Raw genomic sequence first — 13,792 nt, 5'->3', positions numbered from 1 at the left:
TGGCCAGATTGTCCATAACCTTAATCCACTTTATAAAGAGATGTATAAACTAAATCTTTCGCAAATCATTTGCATAGTCCCAGAAGAGAAGACCAGGGACGTACTGGGACCTTGGATCCTCCTCAAGGCTAGGGGAGAAGAGGATATGAACAGCAGGAAGGCAGGGATGACGTTTTACTGTCTGTGCCAAGGAAAGGAGCCCCCCCAATATTTTAAGGGCTGCTTCAAATGCTTGCTTGGCACAGTAAGGGAGTGCTGGACAAGTGAAGTTTCAGACGTGAATGTAGAACTTAAGCCTTTGCCTGAGGATGGGATGAATGGGGTTTTACTTCAGGTTATACCTAAGGGTTCAGTCTATCCTTAATTAGTTGTATATTTGACCTAAAATATTTGTTTTTCCTTTCATCCAAACCCTGAGTGATTTTCCTCTTGAACCTCATTCTTTGTTCTTTTCAGAAATGCAATAAATACTCCAAGTTAATGCATTAAATATGAAAAGAGTTACCAAAGGGGCCCAACTTATAAATGATTCAAAAGGCTGTATGCTGAAAAGCATCTATTTGAAAACATTTATTATTAATTTCACAGTTTAGATGAAGTTCCTATAGGGCAGACATTTATTAAATATTGACTTGTATTAAGTCCACCAAATATACTTATCCGTAAAACATCACATACAATCAGATAGTAGCAAGGTACCAAAATGTTTCAATCACTGATTTAGATAACGAATAGAAAATTCTTGTTTTGCTAAGGTACCAAACATAACAAAATCATTCAGCTGAGAAAGCAAACATTGTGTCACTACAGCAAAAAATGACTTGAGAGTTAGAACAATTAGCATTAAACTGAATACAGGGGAAACTTATGGGGCAAAATGTTATAAATATTAATTGAACTAAAATAAGCACATTAATTAAGGACATTTCAGCTTCAACAGAAGAAAATAACTGCAGACCAACACTCCATCATCTGAACCAAAACTGTTATAGATTTATGAAAGTAACAGCATCCTCCTGGCAGTTCTTCTTGGCAATGCTGCACCAAATGCTAGTGAATTATCTCCTTCCAACTGGACAACTCTTTATCAGCTGAGCAGGTGATGATTTATACACGTAGTTCACATAGCTATCATTTTATGACTGAGTCAAATCAAATAAAGTTGGAGAATAAATGTGAAGATTAATTTTTTCGCCATTGTGTCATTTCATGTTAGCCAGCTGGGTGCAAAATTAAAAGAACAAGTGGGTAATCCTCTTCTAAAAATGAGTGAGTGAGATCAGGTTTCATGAAGGTGCATATAGAATAACAAGGGAATCTTCAACAAAATACTAAATTAATTCTGATTTCCCAGATTCAAAAAAGAGGAATGAATTATCATTGTAGAATCATTGCAGTAAAGCATTATAATTAATGCTAACTACATTAACATCAAGATAAAAGAAAAATAAATGGCTGTAGGAACTTGCAAATTATTTAGGTGATATCTCTTGAATTATCACTTTAACTTCCTCAGTTCCCCAGCCGTGTAGGTCATTCATTGCAATGGCTGTGACTCTAAGCCAGAAATGAAAGGGTAGGTCCACAAAAAAGGCTCATTTCAAGAAAGTGTTTGCCTTTAATCAGTTTCACATCTCCAAGAATGAGTGTTTTGAAACTCTGGATTTCTTTACAGTTCCTATGGTCAAAATGTTTAATAGACAAAGAATCTTCCCACATGATTAAAAAATACCCAAAATGTTTCACAGCTCATTAAGGCTGAATTACATCCAGTTAGCAATTACAAGTAAGGATAAGTAATGGGATCCTTACAACCAGAAACTATCCACAGAGAGAAATTTTCCTAAAATATCAACAAAACTTTCCAAGTAAATGCTCTCTAGTGCTGGCTCTAAATACTGTTTCAACATCAGTGATGTTGGAGATCTCTAGACAATTTTAAAATAAAAGAATCAAAAGTTCACTGTGATTCCATGAGAAGAGGAGGCTGACACAAAACTCAGGGTGTGCCTGGGGTCATCCCTTCAGTTATCTGCAGTCCTTTGGCAGTAACCGGGAGTGTGAGGATGTCTGCTTGTAAGGGATCAAGGGATCTGGTAGGGAGGCACATTCTTTGCACTGCCAGTGTCACACAAGGGAGGGAGCTGACTGAGAGAAACAGAGGGCACACTCAGTTCGGATTCAACTCCATATAGAAGTTACTTGAGAAATCAGTATAAGATCTACCTTAAGACTTTCTATTTGACAGTCATCCTAACGTTTTGAGCATTACTGCACTTCTTGATATTGCTTTAAATTTTAGTTTAAACTGTAGTGACCATCTCTTTCATTTCTAAGATATGTTCTCCTTTCAGTGTAAGAGAATGTAATTATTAGTAGATTAGATGTTTTGAAAACTGCAATGAACTAGTCAGAAAGTCAAGCCTAAAAAATGTTTTCTATGTACAGTAAGAAAATACATGTAATATCTTCCTTTTAGCTTTATTATATTATTTAACAGTAAGTTTATTTAACAGTAAAGTTTAGTTTACTCATCAAAATTAAACACCTAAATGTTCATGCTGACATAAGAGATTCCATTCTGATGTCACTGATATTCACAGGTATAAAAAATACTTTAAAATTTTATCCCACTTTACAGGTTCAGGTAAATCTAGAGAAACTTTTGCAATAGCTTGAATGAAATTGGGACCTTAACAGCTTGCATTTTCACTCAGTACTCTTTGTACAAATGCACATTTCATGATCATTGCTACCAGTCATCATCCACTTTCCCATTTACAATGAGCTACTGCACTGTACGTTTCTAAGCTAAAACACTTCAACCTTCGGCTAAAGACTGATAAAGGTAAGGCTGGTGTCTCTATGAACAAATACTGGCTGAGCTATGTGCTTAGCTTGCAGATATTCCTCTGATGAAGGAGTATACTTTTAATGTTTGACTGCCAGGTAAATGGCAACAGCACATCTTTAGACACTTTTCTATGTCAGTAAAGGCACTCCTTCAGTTTTCAATACCTCACCTCTTCTCCACCTGTCTTCTGGGGGAGATTAATGTTTACAAAATAATTAGGACCTAATCCAACAAACTGTGATGTCAAGAGGTATCCGCAGTGATCAAGCAGTTTTCAACATTAAGAGGAATTGCTGGACTAAACTTCCCTACTCTGTTAAAAGACCTAGAACCCATGTTGGGCTCCTCAGCTCTGAACATGTGTTGTTATGACTGACAGAGCACTGAAGGGACTGTAAAATTAATCCAGCTGAGGTTATGACAGATCCTTTCTCTCTTCACAGCTCTGTTTTTAGATTCAGCTAATACTAGCTTTGATGTTTGTATGTAAAACAGGATGAAGGGATGGTCCAGACACTTGGAAGCTGTAAAACACAGGAAAGCTGTAGAAAGCTGCAGAAACTTTGTTTAAGAAGCTTAAATTCCTTGGTTAATTGTTGTTATTCGTACTTAGGATTTGCTAATTGAGATGTCAGCAGTTCTACTAAAGAAGCTGTCCAGCTGTGAAATCCATCATTATCAGAGTGTTGGAACAATTGGGTCTTCAAGAGCCTCTTGGTGAGGGGCTATTCACATGGCTGAGGCACCCAGTGGAAGTGTTGGCCATGGGAGCAATTCCTTCCTTGAAAATGCTCCCAATGTACATTCTTCATTTACATGCTTTAGTAATCGCATTGTCCTTGGTGTTATTGCAACTTTTGAAGGCCAATGCACATTCAAGGACTTCATTTTTGCAAAAAAGTTGCTATGTTTCTAATGATCTTATTTTTTTTTCTGAGCAAGATCTCAGTCAAATCTGCAAGCTCCTTTACTCTCCATTGTCTCTACAGGGAAGATTCCTGAAAGAACATCAAATAAGCGAGTTGGAAGGTGATCCAGGGATGTAATTCAGGATTTACCACATTTGGAACAAGAAAATTGTTGAGATTGTGGCTGCAAAAGGTTGCTCGAGATATGCTTGGCAAAGAACTGTCTGAAGTAGGCTAACAGAAATATAACACTTAGTGAGATGTGAAAGAAGAGTAGATATAGAATAGATGCTTGCCTAGAAATAAGAAGAAAATACATTAGCCTTCAGTCCTCTACAAAGTGTTGATTAAAGTAGGGTTTTGGGCAATTCTGCATTAATAATTTGGTCTTGACACAATCTTTTTTGTATATTCTGTGTGATTTTTTAATGTATCATTTCAAATGTATGGAGTTGCTCCATGAAAGTATTAAAAATGTTAAATCTTTTATTAAGCATTAAATATAGGATTATTAAAGGAATACATAACCTGGCATTTGTGAAACACGTGTATATTAACATCTTAATCAACCCAAGCAGTTATTTTGCATTAATTTCCCTTGGTTTAGGAGGTTTTAAGGTTCCTGTCACTTAATATTCTCACATTTTAAATTATAGAAATAACAACAAACAGGGAGTGATTGTTTCCTAATATTTAGATTTTAAAATGGAAGTTCTGCTCATGTCAGCAAACCTCTCCCAAAAGGAGAAAGCTTCTCATTAAGTGACATCAAATTCATCGGGAATTTTGTTGTCCACCACTCCTTTCTGCCCCTAACAGACTTCATGGAAAAAAAAGCTAAGGAACACCACTTTATGCACACCACTGTGAGATAAAATAAAATATGATGTGTCTATGCTGCTACAAAAGGATTCCCTTCAAAATTGTCTAAAGCCAATTAGCTATATCTCTTTGCCTGCAGCATCAATATCAACACATACTGTAAATCTTCCCTGTTCTCTCATTTCCTTTGGCTGTTTAAACTGTTTTGAGGCAGTGAGTAGCAAACAGAAAATATGTTACTGCATTCTGTAATTATGTGCTTTTCTAAATGAAGATTAGACTTTTCCACTTCCCTGTTTTGTCCTTCCCTCAACAATTGCTGATTCTTTAAGAGAAAATTCTGTGCCAGTTAAAGCAGTTAAATAGTCTTCCACTTGCAAACAGTCCTATTAAAACCTGATGCAGGGGTGTCCATGCTGGTCCTGCTGCAGCAATGCCTCCTTCCATATGTTGGCTCCTTCTTGCTTCCTCCCAAAGCTCCACTTGCTGCAAACCTTCGTGCCAAAGATTCTTGAACGGTTAAAGATATCATTTATAGATCAAAATTAATCAAACCCAAGTGTTTGTTTTCTCCATAGGCAATAAATAGGAACCTATTCAGTTCTAGATAATCACCTGTCAGATTCCTATTATATTTGAGTCGTAAAGCACATCCAAAGTGATAAATCCTGTCCTCAAAACCTGAGCAGCAAAAGTAGTGAGAACCAATGAGAAATCCTCATAAATTTTAATATGTTTTGATCTTTATTTAGCCCCCCAAATCATATAAAAATAGCAATTACAATCTTTGGGATCCTTATTTCAAATTTAAAACGTTCTTGTTTGAATTTAATACCTCCAGCTAAAGTCAGATGGCAACAGTACTCATTCATACAGCCTGTATGAGTAAAGTAGCATTGTAAAGCAAAATGTCAATTCATTGCCCAGACAAAAAATGGTTGTTAGGAAGCTGTGTTAAGAACAAGGGTCAGAGAAATCACTCCCACCACACACAGTAATTCTTTACATGACACCTTTAACTGCGGTGGAATTCGATACAGAGGAGGAAAATAGAAGTTGTGAAGTTCCTGTAACATCAGACACAGGCTGACTTTAGCTTTGTTTCTCCTCTGGATGTCACCAAGCTGGGGACATTGCTGTGTGACCAACTGAGGGGCAGGCAAGGGCAAACTTCTCATTCTTCTGCATCACCCTTTGTTGTTGTTGTTTTTTTTTTTTTTTAAGTGCTGACAAAATCATTTGCTGTCAAACTCAATCCTTGTCTGAATGTCAGGATTATCTCTAGCCATCCGATTTTGAGCATCTGCTAAAGATGAGTTCCACTGTGGGGGACTGTGTCTGTATAAATAAAATGTGATGATGGCAGAGATGGATCTGAGCATCCCCCTTGGATTAAAGGCCAGCTCGGACTTCGTTCTCTGCACTAAATACCTTGTTGAAGGAATAGACTCGCCAGCATCAACTTGTTCAATTATGATGTCAAGTCAGCTTTTGATATGTATCACTGCTGAATTAAGCTATGTTGGGAAGATTATGTCTGATTAAACTAATAAAAGATTGATTATGAGTTTAGATGGAATATGAAATCAGAAATTCAGTGATTTTTTGTCACTGATACATTTTTAAAACATTTTACCTCTCCTAAATTACAAAGTATGAACAGCTTTGAGTTCAGTTGTCATGGTTTTATGATTTTCGGTTATTGGTACTCTACATCATAACATCATGTAGTGAATGTACCTGGTTCTCAGAAGAGAAGGACTACTACATTCCCCACGGCACTTTGCTCCTCTGTTACCATTTTCCAGCTGGAGGGAAAAGATAAAAGCTCACAGTATAAAAACTTGCAGATCACGAGACCTCGTCCCTTTTTTCCGCCGTCTCTCGTCTTGGCAGCACCTTGCTCTCCAGCCGTCTTATCGTCGGTAGTAGAGTAAGGCCTACCTTGATTTTGGGACATTCTCTCTCTCTCTCCATTGGATTTATCAGCTTAAATTGTAATTATATTGTACTATAGTGTGTTGTTTTGCATTCCGATATCTTATTTAGTAAATTAGTTTGTTTCTCCTCAGATTGTTGCTGCTGTTTTTTGCTTTCAGGGCCATCTCCTTACCCTTTCCCCTTTTCCCGGGGCGTGGGCCCATGGGTCTCCCGTCCCCTTCGTCACGGAATCGGGCCTAACGCCCGTAAACCGTTGACATCAGTAATACAAATAATAGTAACAAAAAAGACAAAGAGTAATTATGCACATTTCATTGTTCTTTGGAACAACCAGAAATTTTAATTACAGAAAACACTCTTCGAGGATTAGCAATCACATGTAGATAGCATACAGCACAACAAAATGGAATGAATCTGAAGCCTTTCCAGACTAATAAGAATAACTTATTTATGAATCAAAAGATAACTGAATACTCACTAGTATCTTCCCTGCTTTCAACTATTTAATCCAAGTACCTTCTTCTAATGAGAAAATCTCTTTCAGTTGAAAACAGCTCATGTTTATTAACACAAAAATCATAGGACAAAAGCAACTGCTACATAGGAATTTGCATAACTGAAAACTATGATTGTTTTGTAATTCTCTTGGCTGGATGATTTTTTTTTTTTTTTTTTTTTTTTTTTTTTTTTTTTTACGTATCTTATTTCCCTTGCCAGTTTTCTTTTCCTTGCAATCCGTCAAAATTTAATGGAACTCAGTGGAGACATCTGCATGGTCTCAACATGTGCTACTCTAGTTTCAAGTGTTTAATTGCTCTCAGAAGAGCAGTTAGATATATATACTGCCTTTTTATCCATATGTTTTTGTGAAAACTATATAATTGGTGTAATATAAAAAATACACAATTTCATATGAAGTATCTGTAAGACAAGTTACTGGCAGACCTCTCAAGTTCAAGAAAAATATGATTTCTAATGAATCTGAAGAATATAGACGTATTTATAAAGCAAGTGAAGCTGTTTTATGCGCATTTTATGCGTATTTTATACATTAAACATAGTAATTAGAATAACAAATCATTTTTTTGAAATGTCTGTAAGATGTCTTACCATAAGAAATACACATTTCACTGTTTTCCTAGAGACAGGACTACTGTTTTTTGAAACATATGTATATTCTTACCTAGCCGTCATAAAACATATTTCTCAAGTCCGTCCTCTCAGGGTACACCATTCATTTCAGTCTCAGTGTTTCACACAGAAGTGACATGACTTCACTTTTATTTTTGAAATCCTTGGAAATGAAGACATGATGATTATGACAATGAGAAAAAAAAAAAGTTAAGTATACCGTAGGACTTCATTTTCAATTTGGAATATGGATAATAGGGTTTAGAACTTTAAAAGAAAAAACTGACTGAATTTTCAGCTTGCATAGAAAAAGATCACTGTGACTATTAAGTGTTGTTAAAATAATCCAATCCTGCAATCAACTGTTCTCAACAGTGTCTGAGCCCAATGACCTTAATATAAGAATATATATTTTTGTGAACAATTGTGTTGATCTTCATTTTTCTCTCTCTGCCACACTTGGCCTTCTTTTCCTCACTTTAAATATTTTATACCCTTTCAGTTCTTAAGTGAATAGTACATTGTGGATGACTGACATTACAGTTGTATGTGTTTACCTGCTTTCTGCTACTTCTATGATATATTACTTTTTTTGTTGTTGTTACAAAGTGTTTTTGGTGTCAGCCACAACATCATTTTGACCTGCTTTAAATATAAGATTTTTTTCTACTTCTACATTCCTACTGCATGAACGGATACCTATTGTAGCATGAATCATATTATCAGCATGGTAAACTGACTGCTAAAAAGTCTCAAATTTAACTTTCAAAATAAGGCTATAATTGTTAATCTTTTCCAAAATCAGGAATGATTTGGACACTCTAATCTGAGACTTCTTCAAGTCTTTCACGTATCAGACAGGATTAATTTCACAACACAGCCTATGCAAAGGCACAAATGGTGGTGTGACACACTGCAGTGTAGCAAGAGGTTTTCTGCCCTCTCAGTGCAGCGACCTGCCGGATGAGCAGCAGATAATGGGTGGCTGTTGATGGCACAATTTAAAGAGCACAGTGCATTGCAAACAGGGGAGGTGAAATCTCTCTTTGCCAAAATCAATAGCAGCTTGAAGGGAATCAGAATTTCTGCTGTTACAAAGAGTAGCAATCCACAGTATCAACAGCAGAGTAGTCCTCAGCAGAGCCATTAAAAGCAAACTGAAAAAAAAAGATATTTAATATTTTTAAAAAATCTATTCAGAAGTACAAAAAAAAAACCAAACAAACAAAAAAAAACCACCACACACTTTCTGCACAGCTTTCCTGCAATTATCAAAGTTTAAAATCTCCTCCAGTGGCTTTACAGATAGGCAGTGTATGGCTGCAGATTTCAGGCTACAGCTTTAGTCTATTTATTCAGCCCTCAGTCAGAGAAGGGAAAGGAGACTGTGACAAATCCACTGCATTTCTGGTTTTCTGCACTCAGAAGGCGGGTGAGAGTGGGAGGCAGCAGCACCAAAATCAGAAACATTCATTTCTTTCCGGGAATCCAGAGCTCCAAAAGGCTGCAATTTCAGTCCTTGTGTTCTTCAGAGTTCCCCCAGTTTAAATTGAGAAGTGGCACACTGAACTCCTAAGAAAAAGCTGTTGCCTTATGGGTAGAAAACAATGTTTGGTAAACACTGTTTTGAACAGCTTTTAAAATCCTGTTGTATTTCATCCTAGATATATTAACCATCAGTGCATCTCTTCAAACAGATTGCAGCTGTATTTATTAACTATGCTTTAAAGAAACCATAGCTAATTCATTGTTTTAAAGATTTCCACACTTTGTTTAAGACTGAAACTTAGACTGGTGGAAGGCATTGTATACCTCAGTGCTTCTCTAAATCTCCTTTTTCCTTTCAATGCAGTCCTACTTTACCAAATGGTCAAAAGAACTGAAATGACAGTCTCTGCATTATACAGTACTGATTCCCCCACTGCTGCAGCTTCCTTTCTGCAATAACCTTACCTTGATGACTGAGAACGCTCAGTGTATTAAACACAACCTCATTAAGAGGCATAAATGTTCAAATACTATTGCTTTGCCTGTGTCTTGCACTGCAGATGAAATCAGCTGTTGGCTGTGTGCAAGGGCTGACACACCATTTGGCAGAGCATAATTTGGCTGACTGTCTCCAGGGAGCATTTACTAACACAGTATTTTTCTGCTTGTTTGTTGTATGGGAATCAGGGTGAGATAGGGCCAGGAGTAATATGTCTATTGCTGTGGAAGCAGTTTTGGTCCTCACTATGCTTCAAAAACAAAACATTACTGCAATGTTTATTAGTACAAGTGAAGTGTGGGTTGGAGCCAAATGGAAGAGCAGCTACGGGTGCCCTGAGGAAGCAATCCAATATGCTGCATCCTGGTGGGGATCCACTCTTCCATCTTTTTTAACTCCTTCAAACATAAGTAGGCTCCTGTAATTTTTTTTTTTTTTTTAATTAACAACATTTCTTGTAGCCCATCTTTCCAGCTTCCTAAAAATTGCTGCCACTCTCCTACACCCCTGATACATCCATATCTTCCTAGTATAGGGATGGCTTGAAAAGAGCAAAGTTATATCTGAGATCAAAGCAAGTCTTCATAGACAAAAGTTATTATTGGTACTTCTCTGATCTACTATGAGATTATCCACAGGCTGCAATTTTAAACCATAGTGGAATTTTCAGATGTTGCAACCACTTCTATTTCAGAGTTTATATGCAGGCCTCCCAGTACCAGAATTGCCATTTGTTTTGGAAGCAGGGCTTCCATGCACAGCGGGAAGTCTTCTGAGACAGTAGAGCCAAAGCAGACTAATTGAACGTCTGGGGATACATCTACACTAGCATTTACTCCCTGGTTTGCTCCTAGGTCCTCAGGTGTTCAACCTACATAGCTGCTAGTATGCTGTACGGCATTTTGTTTAAAGTGAATGAGATAGGTTCCTTTGAAATAAAAACCTCTTGTGATTCTGGGGACCATTTACTGCAAAACCTGTCCTCGCGACAGTATAAAGAATACAAGCAGGTTTAGCTTATCTGATCACCTCTAACTCAAAGCTTGCCTAATTACTTCTTCAGTGTGTCCAAAGGAAAATCTTGCACTTCTGTTCTGGATGTGATACTATTGTATAAACAAGTAGAAGTTGATATACAGACTTAGTCCATGATGTAGACATGAATTTTGAGCATCACTTTAATTCTTTTTCCAGCTGCAGCAAGACAGCTAAAGAATGTTTTGCGTTGTGCAAGGGAATAAAATCATGCTGAAAATTTAAATTTTTAAGAATACATGCCAGCAGTAAGCAGCATGCTTCCAAGAGCCCACTTCTCTGCTTCCAGTCCTGCTCTTTTGAGATCCCACCCTAGTCTATGAGGAACTGCCACGAATGAACATAAAACCTGAAAAATATTTTACAGCTCCCTTTTATCCGACGTGTTGCATGGTATTAATCTAATTTTTAATGTAAGCTATGTAAGTTGAATTAAATATGCAATATAATTCTAAAGTAAAAAATTAATATCTTTCTAAATTAAACACTGATTGCAGAGGATAAACTACCTGATTATTCATACATAGTCCAACTCATGGGCTCTGTTATCTTGTTTATACCAGAACTAAATATTCTGCAGAGAGATTTTCAAAGCACAAACAAGATTATGAGGAGGAAGTATGTGCACATATCTACTAAATCATTTTCTTTTAAATTTACCCAAAAAGTAAGATCACATTAAAAATAATGGAATGAAAATGCAAAGCCAGTGCAAATCTGTGGAAAAATCAAAGCATGTCTGGATTTCCCACCAATCCTGCCACCCAGCAGATTGGATTTAAGAGGATTCATGTGGTCCCCATTGAGTCCTCACCTTTAAAATTTTACTCTGTCATACCTCAATAAACATGAATTGAAGAACTGAAAAGGCAGCAAATCAGACGAAGACAAAACAGCCACGGCATGGATATGAGCTGCTGAAGAAATCAGAGCAAATAAATTTCAGCAGGGACAATGCTAGGTACCAAATAGGAGAGAAAGACATCTTCCTCCAGGCAGTACAATGTATTTTGTTTTCATCCAGAAACAGCAGTAGCAATTCTGTAGGCAAGGATTAGCTGATCAAATTGAGAAACACAAATCAAAACAGTTTTTTCAAATCACTCATAGAATTGATGCATACTCAAAACAAGTATTAAGAATATAATTCAAGTGAAAAACATTGCAAATCATAGACTAGACTGTATTGGATATTCATTGACTCACACTGAGGATTAACCCTGCCTTGTAAAATGATGCAGAATCTCATTTTTTACCACCTGGCTTTCCCAGGCACTACAGAGCAGAGCTGGTAGCAAACCCACTCATTCTCAAAGCTCAGCACTCGCCTGCTGATGGTCTTTACATGGACAGGAGCAAGAAATGGGCTGTTTGCTCAGGAAGAGCCATTCTAAAAGCACCTACAGCCTGCAGATGTGCCCCCGGAAAGGCCGGAAGCCTTCTCTCTTCCTGATCCTTTTTGTAACATGGCATGCATCAGAAATGATCTAGTCTAGCAGATAGTGAAATCTATCTCAAACTGAGTGAGAAAGAAAGATGATGAAACAACAACAAAAAACCCTCAAAACTTAGTCTGTAACTTGGTTGTAGTATGCAAGATATAACATGGAAAAAAAAAAACCTGAAAATAAAATCAATAGAATGTTGCCACATATTCAAGTTTATCTAGTGCATGAATTTGCATATAAATTAATTCCATTTCTAATCTAAGAGAATATGTGATGATATGGAAGAAATTATGAAAATAAAGCATTTACCGAGTCTACTTATTTTTCAAAAAGTTGTGATTTAGCTGTGAACTTCATTCAGCTAAACTTTTAAAACCATTACTGATTTTCAGTAACTTAATTTTGCTTAGTGACCAAAAATATTTTTGTGATTAATGAAATCAACATTTGTGCTAGTTAACATCCAAGATTTATTTAAACAATTCTAAAGGGACATTAGAAATAGATATAAGCGTAATCAACAAAACTTTTAATTAAAAATTGATTTGATATTTGTACATTTTTCTTTTTTTTTCATTCATTACTAATATATGACTATACCATGATTAAACTTCTGTTTGTCAGGTTAGAAAAGTTGTATGACACAAATAATTTCCTTTTTTCTCTTACTTATTTGAAATTCAAGGATTTTTTGCCATAAAACCTAAATCTCTGCAACACTGCTTTTATTTGTTATTGTGTATATCTAAGTCTTGTCAAAAAACTTCATGCACTGATCCAAAATAGATGACAGTTCACTAGTATTTATCTTGCATAAGATGAAAGTCTCTCTTTAGTCACTTAGGTTGCACCAGAAGTAATGCCTCCTATTTACTGCCATGGAAACAGATACAAAAAGCGCAATAACACCATTTGATAGAGCAAATTCTCAGCTACATAACCTTATTTTTCAGCATAGTCACCACCATTACCTATGCATTTTTGCCAGTAATGAAAAAGAGTCCACACGCCACACTTGTACAAATCTGCACGGATGTCTGGAATGTGGCTTTTTACATCGCTGTCGCCACTATTGAAATGCAGCACTCACCACCTCACTGTTCTCACATCCAGTGTTTGTTGGGAAACAGCTTGCTTGGCAGTGCTCGGCAGCACGTAGTTACTGATTTACTAATGATTTATGATCTAATGATGTAATCCCTAGATACGTGGAATGTGGTGTTTCCAGTGTGTTCTAGTATATTTCAGCATATCCATAGTATTCTGTATCCATAGTATTGTAGTTAACAACATATCCCATATATGGAGATTACTCGGGCAACGATATTGTTAGCGTGTGCGTTGCATAGAGCTTGTATCCCTGGACCCTGTATCCCTGGAAGCATATATGCTATATAAGATGGTGTGTTGTCACAATAAAGTAGAAGCCGTAAACTCACATTGAGTGTGGAGCTTCCCGCGCCGTAGGGTTTCCTGTGGGAAACTTAGGGGGTCTCCCCAGGTTTCCCCTCATTTGGCGCCCGAACAGGGACAAATGAGTAGCGTTTATCGTGGCTCGGGGAACTCTACCGGGAGAGGCGCGCGCGGTGGCGGACCGCTCTAACCTCCGTAGCGTTTTAGGCGGCGGAGGGCGTAGCGTTTTAGGCGGCGGTGTGGTTTGCGGTTC

The 13,792-nt window shown here is 37.0% G+C and overlaps 1 long non-coding RNA gene across 4 annotated transcripts; it reads right to left on the bottom strand.

Moving 5' to 3' along the window:
* LOC110394470 lies at positions 556-13,765 on the bottom strand. 4 transcript variants are annotated; one of them, XR_002435644.1, is made up of 5 exons: positions 13,098-13,765; positions 11,493-11,595; positions 7,709-8,813; positions 4,981-6,392; positions 556-3,852 (listed from the first exon to the last, which is right to left on the bottom strand). It is a non-coding gene; the product is annotated as an uncharacterized LOC110394470 (long non-coding RNA). The 4 variants fall into 4 exon arrangements; XR_002435643.1 differs by having other exon boundaries at positions 556-5,094; positions 6,325-6,392; XR_002435641.1 differs by having other exon boundaries at positions 556-6,392.

Source organism: Numida meleagris, chromosome 2 (genome assembly GCF_002078875.1).
Source record: "Numida meleagris isolate 19003 breed g44 Domestic line chromosome 2, NumMel1.0, whole genome shotgun sequence".
NCBI classification, from domain to species: Eukaryota; Metazoa; Chordata; class Aves; order Galliformes; family Numididae; genus Numida; species Numida meleagris.
The sequence above is the reverse complement of the archived record's forward strand: the minus strand, read 5'-3'. Positions and strand labels throughout refer to the sequence as shown.